Source organism: Desmodus rotundus, chromosome 2 (genome assembly GCF_022682495.2).
Source record: "Desmodus rotundus isolate HL8 chromosome 2, HLdesRot8A.1, whole genome shotgun sequence".
In the NCBI taxonomy this organism is placed as follows: domain Eukaryota; kingdom Metazoa; phylum Chordata; class Mammalia; order Chiroptera; family Phyllostomidae; genus Desmodus; species Desmodus rotundus.
Window position 1 is genome coordinate 59,945,367 of NC_071388.1, and position 10,130 is coordinate 59,955,496.

Consider the following 10,130-nt stretch of genomic DNA (forward strand, 5'->3'; position numbering starts at 1 on the left):
TTTATAAAAAGCAGAAGAGGTTGTAAAATAAAGCGGTTGACTTTCCAGCATAGCTGGGGCTGTGGTTACCAGAGAAGAGCCCCTGAAATATTTCAAGCAATGTGAACATTATTGGAATGGTCCTTGAGGTTGTCTTTGAAGATGTCATTCAGGGAAGAAAAGCATTTTGATATACATCACAGTTGTACCTCAGGTAAAGAGAGATGACATGAAAGATAAATTCATCATGTCACCAGGGGGGCGGGAATTAAGATGGAGGCAATATTCCTGATGAGAGTGTTAAAAAAAACAACATGGCAGACATGCCTTAGATTTTGTTCTGGAAGAATGGGTAAGATCTAAATGTATAAAAAAGGAAGTGTGTTCTGTACCACGAGAAATGCAAGGTATACGTGTGAGATAGGGAGTAGATCAATTTGACTGAAGAAATGTTTTCATGTAGAAAAGGTAGGCAGTGGGTGTCATAAGGTATATTGGGGTTAAATTTGAATTGAGTACCAGGCTCCCAGGGAGTTCTGATTTATATTATGGTCCATGGGGAGTCACTGAAAGCTTTTGAGCAGAATCAGTGTGTGGAGAAAGTAGGACATTAGGAAGACTCATCTGGTAGCAGAATGGGCTGTGGAGAGGAGGAGACAGGAGAGAAGAAGGCCGGATGGAGGCTCTATGGCAGAACAGATGTGATGTGATAAGAATTCGCCCCGTGACAGTCACCCTGTGCCACCAAGTGGGAAAACATGATCAAGATATACATTTCTCACCCCCACATGTCGGAGCATTCAACTAATGCCAAAAATATATTGGAATGATATACAATATACAATAGTTCATTAAATTTTTTTATAATTTATTCATTCGGCTGTTAGGCAGTCATAAGTGAGATTTTAAAATCTGAATGTCTGAATATGACCCAAATATTCTTAGCAAAAAACCTTAAAACTTTTATCTTATATTTTACTATTGAAACTATTTTTTATCAGATACTAAAGATAATTCCTTAACTCTACTTATTATTAACACCAATTGCAAGGCATCACGCTCTAAGTTGTGAGGGGGAAAAGGTAATCGTAAGCAGAAACTGCCTGTCTCAAAGCGATCTACACCTGGATGAGGAGAAAGCAAGGACTGCTGTGCTGAGTTCCAGCCAGAGACAAAATGCTGTACAGTTGGGAGAAATATTTAGCTATTTAGGGAAGTCTTGCGGGGGGGATAGCACTTGAGCTTTGTCTGGAAGAATGAATAAGATAGGCTATATAGGTCTAGAGAAAGGAACAATTTTGCTATGTAGTCTTCTTTTGTAACTATTTGATAAAAAATGGAAAATTCTGGAAATAATTTCATAGAAAAAATTGTACATATATGTCCTTCTGTTTCATTATATTGGCAACATTGCTTTAGGTAAACATATTAGTGAATTTTAATATTGTTTGTATGGTTAAAAGAATAAGGAATTAAGGTCTTTGAAAATATAAAAGAAAAATGAAATATATCTTCTGAAGTGATAAAAAATCATAGTGGTTAAAAGCATGAACCTTGGACAAATTACCTGGGTTCAAATTCTAGCAGCAACCCTTATGAGCTGTGAGACTGGATAAATGATGGAACTCCTTTTGCGTATCTTAATTTCCTTACCTACAAAAAGGGCCTAGAGTAGTATTTACTTCATAAATTGTTTTGAGGTTAAATTACACACATACACACACACACATACTAGAGGCTGGGATTTGATTTTACCCTACTTAAAAGCTAGTAGGTTACATAATAATTATTTCATGGCTGTCTGCAGAACACATGAGGCTCCTGGGTCGGAGACAAAAGACTTCTCTATTGACGGGGCAGCAGGCAGCATGAGCATCGGGTTTACATCCGGTCCCTGGAGGGTAGTGCAGGGGGTCCACTTAGATGCTATGCACACAGGGGGTTTGTGTTGCAGCCGAGGAACCTTAACTTTGGGAAATCCACCTCTTTTATAGAAGGCAGTATGTGGGCCTACTTTCGGTCCCAATGGGAGGCATTACCTTATTTCTCAGGGCCACTTGCTGCATACAACCCTGAGAAATAGCTTGAGTAAAGGGCTGATAAAGCCTTGCATTATTGGCCTACTTAGCAAGACACATACAGTGTGAGAGACCCATGAAGTGTTTCTCACAACAAACTAAAGCACTTTAAAACTGTGCTGTGCACGTATTAAAGACTTTCAATGAAGACACTATTTTCTTTACTGTGGAATAATCTGTGCATTCGGAAATACAGCGCTTTAAAAACAAAACATTTATGAAATAATCATTGCAGTATTTAGCATATATTTAAGGAAAAAGAACTACAGAGAAATGTGTTTATATTAACAGATATTGCTCAGGGATATACTTGGAGAAATTAGAAGTTTTGTTTTTGGTCAGTAGCCCTTGACTACTTTGGGTCCATTAGTCAATTTGAAATGAGTTTAAATACTCTGTCAACATTTTATTGATTAACCCAAAGTAAGACACTTGGAATGTACAAATGCCCCAAATTAACGGCTGATGGCTTTGTGAGGGAACTAGAGGCTGCTCCCACCATTTACGCACAGCAGATTAGCTATGGGATTTTTGTTTTGATTATTATGTTCTTAGGACTTTAGGGTTTTGGACTATATCACAACTGCTTGCACATATGAAGAAACAGAAAATCATAAGAGAAAAAGAAAAGAATCTTGACAAGAGTAGGGCAAAGACACATTCCCAACAAATATATTTTTTTAAAGGCAGAAACCACTTTAGAAGAAACACATAGCATTGGTAAAGGAATAATTTCAAACTATGCAGGGTTTCGGCCATTAAATCCCAGAAAGGAATTAGATTAGGGAGATTATTAATAGAAAAGACAACTTAAATTAAGAGCTGTAACTAAAAAAGACTATTAAAATGTATTTTTTGGGGGGGGAACAATTTTTTGAGGAGATTTTAAAAGAAAAGAAAGTCTAACAAAAGACTGATAAACTTTTATTAAAATGATATCAGCAACAGAAATGAATTCTGGTTAGATTTTGTTTTAGAAAAAAGACTGAGGAATAGGTTGAAGGAATTAATATGGCAGGCGGGTCAGGAGAGACTGTTTCACTCCAGGCCTGTCTTCAACTGTGCCGGCTACACTCTGCCTCGGGTCCGCTTTCTTGCTTCAGCTCTTTCCTGTGCTTAAGTTTCTATGTGGTCTGTCCCACAGTACATTCTGAGCTGACTCACCATTAATAACATTATTTGGAAGCCTTGTACTGGAACTCAAAATCCCAAGAAATGTGGCCAGATTGAGTTTGAGTCTTGCTGGCTGAGCTACAGGAAACAGTCTATGCAGGTAATGTCACAGAAATTGTTTTCTTTAATGGGAACTGTGAATCGGGTTTCTAAGGTTTCATAATGTAACTGAGTAAAAACTCCCTTTGACGGTTTTAGTTTCATTTAGGAGGTATGATAAGCACCAACTGGAGAACTGAATATGCAGACCAAACTTGTAGTGAAATCCATGGTTCAGTGGGTTTTAGTCACCATGTATTCTTCCTTCCAGGTTTCTATTTAGAGCCAGTCTGTTTTAGTTAGCTGAGCCATCAGTAACAATTAGCTGTTATCAATTATTTTTAAAGTGTCATGAATCAATGGCAAAACAATGCTTTTATGGAAGTGGGCATGTTATCAAATACCCATTTACTATGCGCCTGGCAGCCCCAATGTGAGATGCATCTCATAAATTTTGTTTATCTATTATTGGATGCATTGGACATGATGGGGCTATATATTTTTAAATTTTTTATTTACACTTTTGATAGATTAAAGAATAGACAATGCAAAGGGCATAATAACATATGGCGTCTGTGTGTGTGTGTGTGCACGTGCCCTTACGCACTTTGGCCTTAGGAAAATTGCCTATGCAGTTCTCGTATATCTACAGTCTCTCCCACATGAGCACCTTAAAAGTGTTCTTTCTATTCAGAACCCCTATGGTACTCTGCGATGCACTCCTCCCTCAGAGCACAGCTGTGTGGACCGGAGTTGGACCCAATTTATGCTTTCCCTTTCAAAAATTGAAATTGAGTCACTGAGAAGCTCACAGTGAGGAAATGTTAAGCACAGCACATAAGCTGAGTAGCTATGTTCGAGTCTGGGCTGGTGTAGATGCACGGACAGTCAAGGCCGTGACATGTAAGCCGGGTGTGGAGGTTTGAGACCATGAGTCATGTCGGAAACCTTGCAGAAGGGTGGGTGGTATGATAAGATCTCACTGGCTTAATGGTGAAAATAGAAATTCCAAACTCTGTCAGTACTTCTTGTGGGATCCCAGGCAAGTTATGTAACTTCTCTGAGTGTCTGGGTCTTTGTCTTTTCAGTAAAATAAATGAGTTGAATCCGGAATCCCTGTTTTGTTTTGTTTTAAACAGTCTTAACTCTGTCCTCTAATGATTCAGATGTCTGATATAAACAATTTCAGCAGTCGTGGTCCTCCTTAGGAACCAATAGCAAAATGGACCATCGACCTCATTCTATCTTCATTCATTCATTCATTCGACAAGTATTGGGTGAATGTATACACATCTTAGGCACTACGTAGGTGTTAAGACACAATGAGGACAATGGACATGAGTTCTGCCTTTACAGACCTTATAAATAAGGCACATCGATTGAATAATTACTTGTTGGGAACTGCCCTGCTTGGTTTCAGAAGCTGTAACCCCCCATGGCTAAGGCTGAGTGAGAGACCTTGGGACCATAAGCCACTAAGGAAACAAAGCTTATCTCCCTGGCAGGGGCGCCACCTCTGCCCACTTTACTTTACCTTGCTTGTCCTGGAGCCTGACCAGTTAGACAATGACAGGTAAGATTCCTCAAGGAAGGGAGGACCTAAGACAGGCATGGTCACGAAAAAGGCCCTCAGGGAAGGACTTGGGGGCTATAGAACAAGGGGGTGATGGACCCTTGCCCCTTGGCTTTGACAGAGCCTGAGTCTTCATTTTGTCTGCAAGAAGTCTCCTAATCTCTTAGCTGCCTGACTTCCCCTGCCTGACTTAAGCCTGAAACAATGACAGAGGGCGGTGCAGCCCTGTGCTGGAAAGGGCAGATTCCCTGGGGCGATCAGGCCTAAGAAAGAATGCATAAAATCCTGTGAAACCTGCTTTGCTAATACCCTCAATTTAAATGATAAGGGTCCAAGCCTGAAATGAGTTTGTTTCCCAAAGTCTTATAGCCCTTTAGCTAACTGACTCCTACTCAGAATAAGCCTTCAGAGTTCTCTGTATGTTATCTGTTGTTTGATCCTTACTGCCTGACAATGATTAATGAGCTTTACCTGTATTCCTGTGCAAATTGAACCCAATAAAAGCCCATTGAGGAAAAGGCTCTCAGGCCTTCTCCTTTGAGAGATCAGCCACCTTTCCTCCCCAAGCAGATCATGTCTTGGTAGACTTATTCTCATCCGTGACAGCCAGATTACTCAAATATATAATATGAACTTCCGTGAGTACTATGAAGAACATATAGAGAGAGCTAAGACAGCCCCTAATAAGAGGCTTGGTTGCTTTGGGTGAGGTCAGAGGAAACTTCCCACAGGAAGTAATATGTGAACTCAGCTGAAGAATAAGTAAGTAAATACTAGGAAAAAGTACATCAAAGATAAAGCCATAGAATTCTTTATAGTGGTCAATATCAGAAAATATACTCACTTGAAGTTTTACTGTGGGCTATTTTATTGTAGGCTAGCACTCAGAAACCTACAACTGAAGGGAAATGCTTTGACATGCCACAGTCTCAGAATTACACACAATAGAGACTAGATCTATATGGAGGCACAAACTATAATATTTGGTAAAAAGTTCTTCCTGGAACCCAAGAAGAAAGCAATAGCAATAACAAAAATTTTTACTTGTGCCAATGAGTACCAACTTTTTTGTTGACAGTGGATGAATTATTTTAAAAGATTTATTCTTTTTTAAAAAGATTTTATTTATTTCTTTTTAGAGAGAGGGGAAGGGAAGGAGAAAGAGAAGGAGAGAAACATCAATGTGTGGTTGCCTCCTACAGGGGAACTGGCCCACAACCCAGGCATATACCCTGATTAGGAACTGAACTACTGACTCTTTGGTTCGCAGGCCAGTGCTCAATCCACTGAACTACACCAGCCAGGGCTAAAAAGACTTATTCTTGACCTCTTCTCCACACCTCATCCTCCATGCCTGCCCTGGGTTTGGAGTAAATTATATAGTAGTACTGGGGTATGTAAGCTTAAGTTCTTCCTGTAGGCATTGTGTGTGTGTGAGTGTGTGTGTGTGTATAATTTCTCATCATGGAGAGCTGGCCTTTGAGATCATGTTTGTGAACAAGTTTCAGCCTTTAACTACAAAGTGCTTGCAAAAGTCTAGGCATCTCAGTCAAATGGGAGAACTCTTGATTGAATGACTGAAGATGCTGGCACTGAAGGGTAAGCCTAATTATTTGAATCCAAAATACAAGTTTAAGAAATTATTGGCACCACAGGTATTAAATGAGTGGATGGTGCACTCTTTTATATTACCATCAAAATTGATGAAAGCTTATTTTAACAAAAATTATTGAGTTCCTATGATGTTTTAGCATGTTCTAAAGACCAGGGACAGGTAAATTAGATATAAGAAAGTAAGAGACATTTAATACTAATAAATATTATAAAATGTCATCCATTCAAGAATGGAAGTGTGAGCAAACTACAGGAGTGGTGAAGTGATCATTCTGTTCAGATGGGGTTAGGAGGAGGAGTTGCCAGGCTTCTCCGAAGGTTGAGCACAGAACAGGGTTCCCTGGGTGCCTGGGAACTCTCATCAGGCAGATAAGGACGGAAAAGACACAACCCTTGGGCCAAATCTGACTCACCCCCTTTTTCTGTTGGGCCCAAGAGATAAGACAGGTTTTTGCAGATAACAATTTTCAATCAATTTAATGATAGAAAATACTGACTTTGAACCCTAATTAAGAAAAATGTTATCTTTTCAAGAAGAATTCTATTCTTCTCACTAGAAGATCCATATTACATTTTTCTCAATTCTTATTATGTTTTTAATTTTATTACAAAAAATTCCAGAAGTTTGTTCTCTCTTTTGGTATATATGCACATGGATATTAATCCTTGATTTTCCATCTTGGCCCACAAAGTCGAAAATATTTCCTATCTGGCTCTTTACAGAATGAGCTGGTGAACCCCTATGTCTAAGGGAGAGAGAATGAGGATAGCACAAAAGAGAAAAAGGAAACGGGACAGGCAGTTAGGACCATCTGGGTATGAGTGGCTACAAGAGGATATTAATTTCTGAATATGTATGGGTTGATTTGGAAAGCACAGGAGTATAATAAACACGTTTTGCCATGTAGACAAAGGGTTGTCTAAATTAACCATTTTCAATCAAGTGTAGTATCATGAAGTTGCAACTTAAGATCAGTAATATTATTCATTTTAAAAAGGGCTTTATTCCATTTTCATCAAGGTTAAAGCAGGTACACAGAACCCCATACGTATTGACATTTGTTATGTGCCTTCATGTAGCTGAGAACATACTTTCTTATTTTTTGTTTATTAAAAAATTTTGTATTATTATTATTTCTTTCTCCTTAAACTTTGTTTTAATGGCCTTCCAAATTCTGTGACAGATTTTTGGTCAAGTTATTTCCATTTTAAAAACTAATGTCTTAAAAACTGCCACACACACACACACATACACACAAATGGTCCACAAAACAGTCTCCTTTCCTTCTGAAGTTTTTATGATGCATTGTAATCATTAACCAGTCCTTTACAATTGAACTTAAAAGGCCAGCTGAGACAAACAATTCTGAGGCCACTCTTCCACCACTGGTTAAGACCATGGTGGCAGGTAGTAGGGATGGTATTCTGGGCAGACTTGGTGACTTTGCCAGCTCCTGCTGCCTTCTTGTCCACTGCTCTGATGACACCCACACCACCTGTCTGTCTTGTGTCACGAACAGCAAAGTGGCCTAGAAGAGGATAGTCAGAGAAGCTCTTGATGTACATGGGCTTCCCAGGAACCATATCAACAATGGCAGTATCACCAGGTTTCAAAATCTTTGGGCCATCTTCCAGCTTTTCCCCAGAATGATGATCAGTCTTCTCCAGCTCAGCAAATTTGCAAGCAATGTGAGCTGTGTGACAGTCCAGCACAGGTGCACGTCCAGCACTGATTTGGCCGGATGGTTCAGGATAATCACCTGAGCTGTGAAGCCAGCTGTTTTCATTGGTGGGTCCTTTTTGCTGTCACCAGCCACATTGCCACAATGAACATCTTTGGCAGACATGTTTTTGACATTGAAGCCCACATTGTCCCCAGGAAGAGCTTTACTCAAAGCTTCATGGTGCATTTCAACAGAATTTTCTTTAGTTGTAACCTGACTGGAGCAAAAGGGACCATGGTGCCAGGTTTGAGAACACCAGTCTCCACTCAGCCCACAGGGAAAGTCCCAATGCTACCAATTTGGTAGACACCCGGGAGGGGCAGATACAGGGGCTTGTCAGTTGGATGGGTTGGTGGTAGGATGCAATCCAGAGCTTCAAGCAGCATGGTTCCACTGGCACTGCCATCTTTATGGGTGACTTTCCATCCTTGAACCAAGGCATGTTAGCACTTGGTTCTAGCATGTTGTCACCCTTTCAACCAGAAACTGGCACAGATGTCACTGTGTCAGGGTTGTAGCCAATTTTCTTAATGTAGGTGCTGAGTTCTTTAACAATTTCCTTGTATTGCCTCTGGCTGTAGGGTGGCCCAGTTGAACCCACTTTGTTAACACCAGCAATCTGCTGTTTCACACACAGTGTGTAAGCCAGAAGGGCATGCTCATGGATCTGCCAATCCTTGGAGATACCTGCTTCAAACTCACTAACACCAGCAGCAACAATCAGGACAGCACAGTCAGCCTGAGATGTGCTTATGATCATGTTTTTGATAAAGTCTCTGTGACCTGGGACATCAATGATGGTCACACACTTGCTGGTCTTGAGTTTCCACAGGGAAGTGTCAGGGGTGATACCACACTCATGGTCAGCATTCAGTTTATCTAAGACCCAGCCCTCCTTGAGAAAGCCCTTCCTCCTCTCAGCAGCCATCTTTTCAAGTTTTTCAGCAATTCTCTGGTCAATCCCACTATATTTATAGAGATGGCCAGTAGTGGTAGACTTGTCAGAATCTACATGTCCAATGAAGACGGTGTTGTTATGAGTCTTTTCCTTTCCCATTTTGGCTTTGATTTAGTGGTGGTTTTCACAAAACCTGTCTTCTGGTAGCAAACCCAGTGCAAAAATACAATTTTTTTAAAAGTACTATTTGAAAAAATACAAAAATCCATAGTTAAAAAAAAAAATCCCACAGTACAAAAAGATACACCATGAAAAGTGAATTTCCATTTCACTTCGGCCTTCTAGTCCCTCAGTTTGCCAGTCCTCTTCAGAGGCAATTCATTTTGCCAGTTTCTCACACTCTGTACCTGCATAGATCTAACGTGTGTGTGTATACAGCTCCGATTTCTTTTACGCACACTCTCCATGCTGTACTATGTCTTCCTTTTACAAGTTAATGTAATTTTGAATTGGTTTCACATCACTTTCCATTTCTCTCCCTTATTAATAGCTGCATATTATCCCAATGGCTGGATGCTACAATAAATCACTGTATACATACATCTTCATGCATGTATTATTGGATTTCTACACTAAAAATTTTAGTGCAGAGGATATTTGTATTTTAAATTGACAAATATTGTCAATTTGACTTTTAAAGTTGAACTAATTTATACCATTACCAACTATACTCATATATTGTAGTATATCTTTCCTTATCTCTTTGTCAAAATAGTGTAATAGTTAACTTTTAAACCTTTGCCAGATGGATGAGAAAAAGCATTTCCTTGTATGTTATAGTACATTTCTCATATCATCATGAAACTGAACATCTTTTTATATGTTTAAAGTTTATTTCCTCCTCTTTGAATTGTCTGCCCATATTCTTGCCTCTTTCTATTGGGATTATGTTCTGTTTTAAAAATAAAATAATTTTTAAAAGTAGTATATCAAAGAAAGACATTTTATTTAAGCCAAATTTCATAGATGGAAATGAAAAACTCATTGTTAAA

General features: G+C 39.3%; 1 pseudogene; it reads right to left on the reverse strand.

Annotated features, from left to right (window-relative positions):
* Positions 1–7,752: 7,752 nt before the first annotated feature.
* On the reverse strand, positions 7,753–9,237 carry LOC112310070 (elongation factor 1-alpha 1 pseudogene; annotated as a pseudogene).
* Positions 9,238–10,130: the final 893 nt, after the last annotated feature.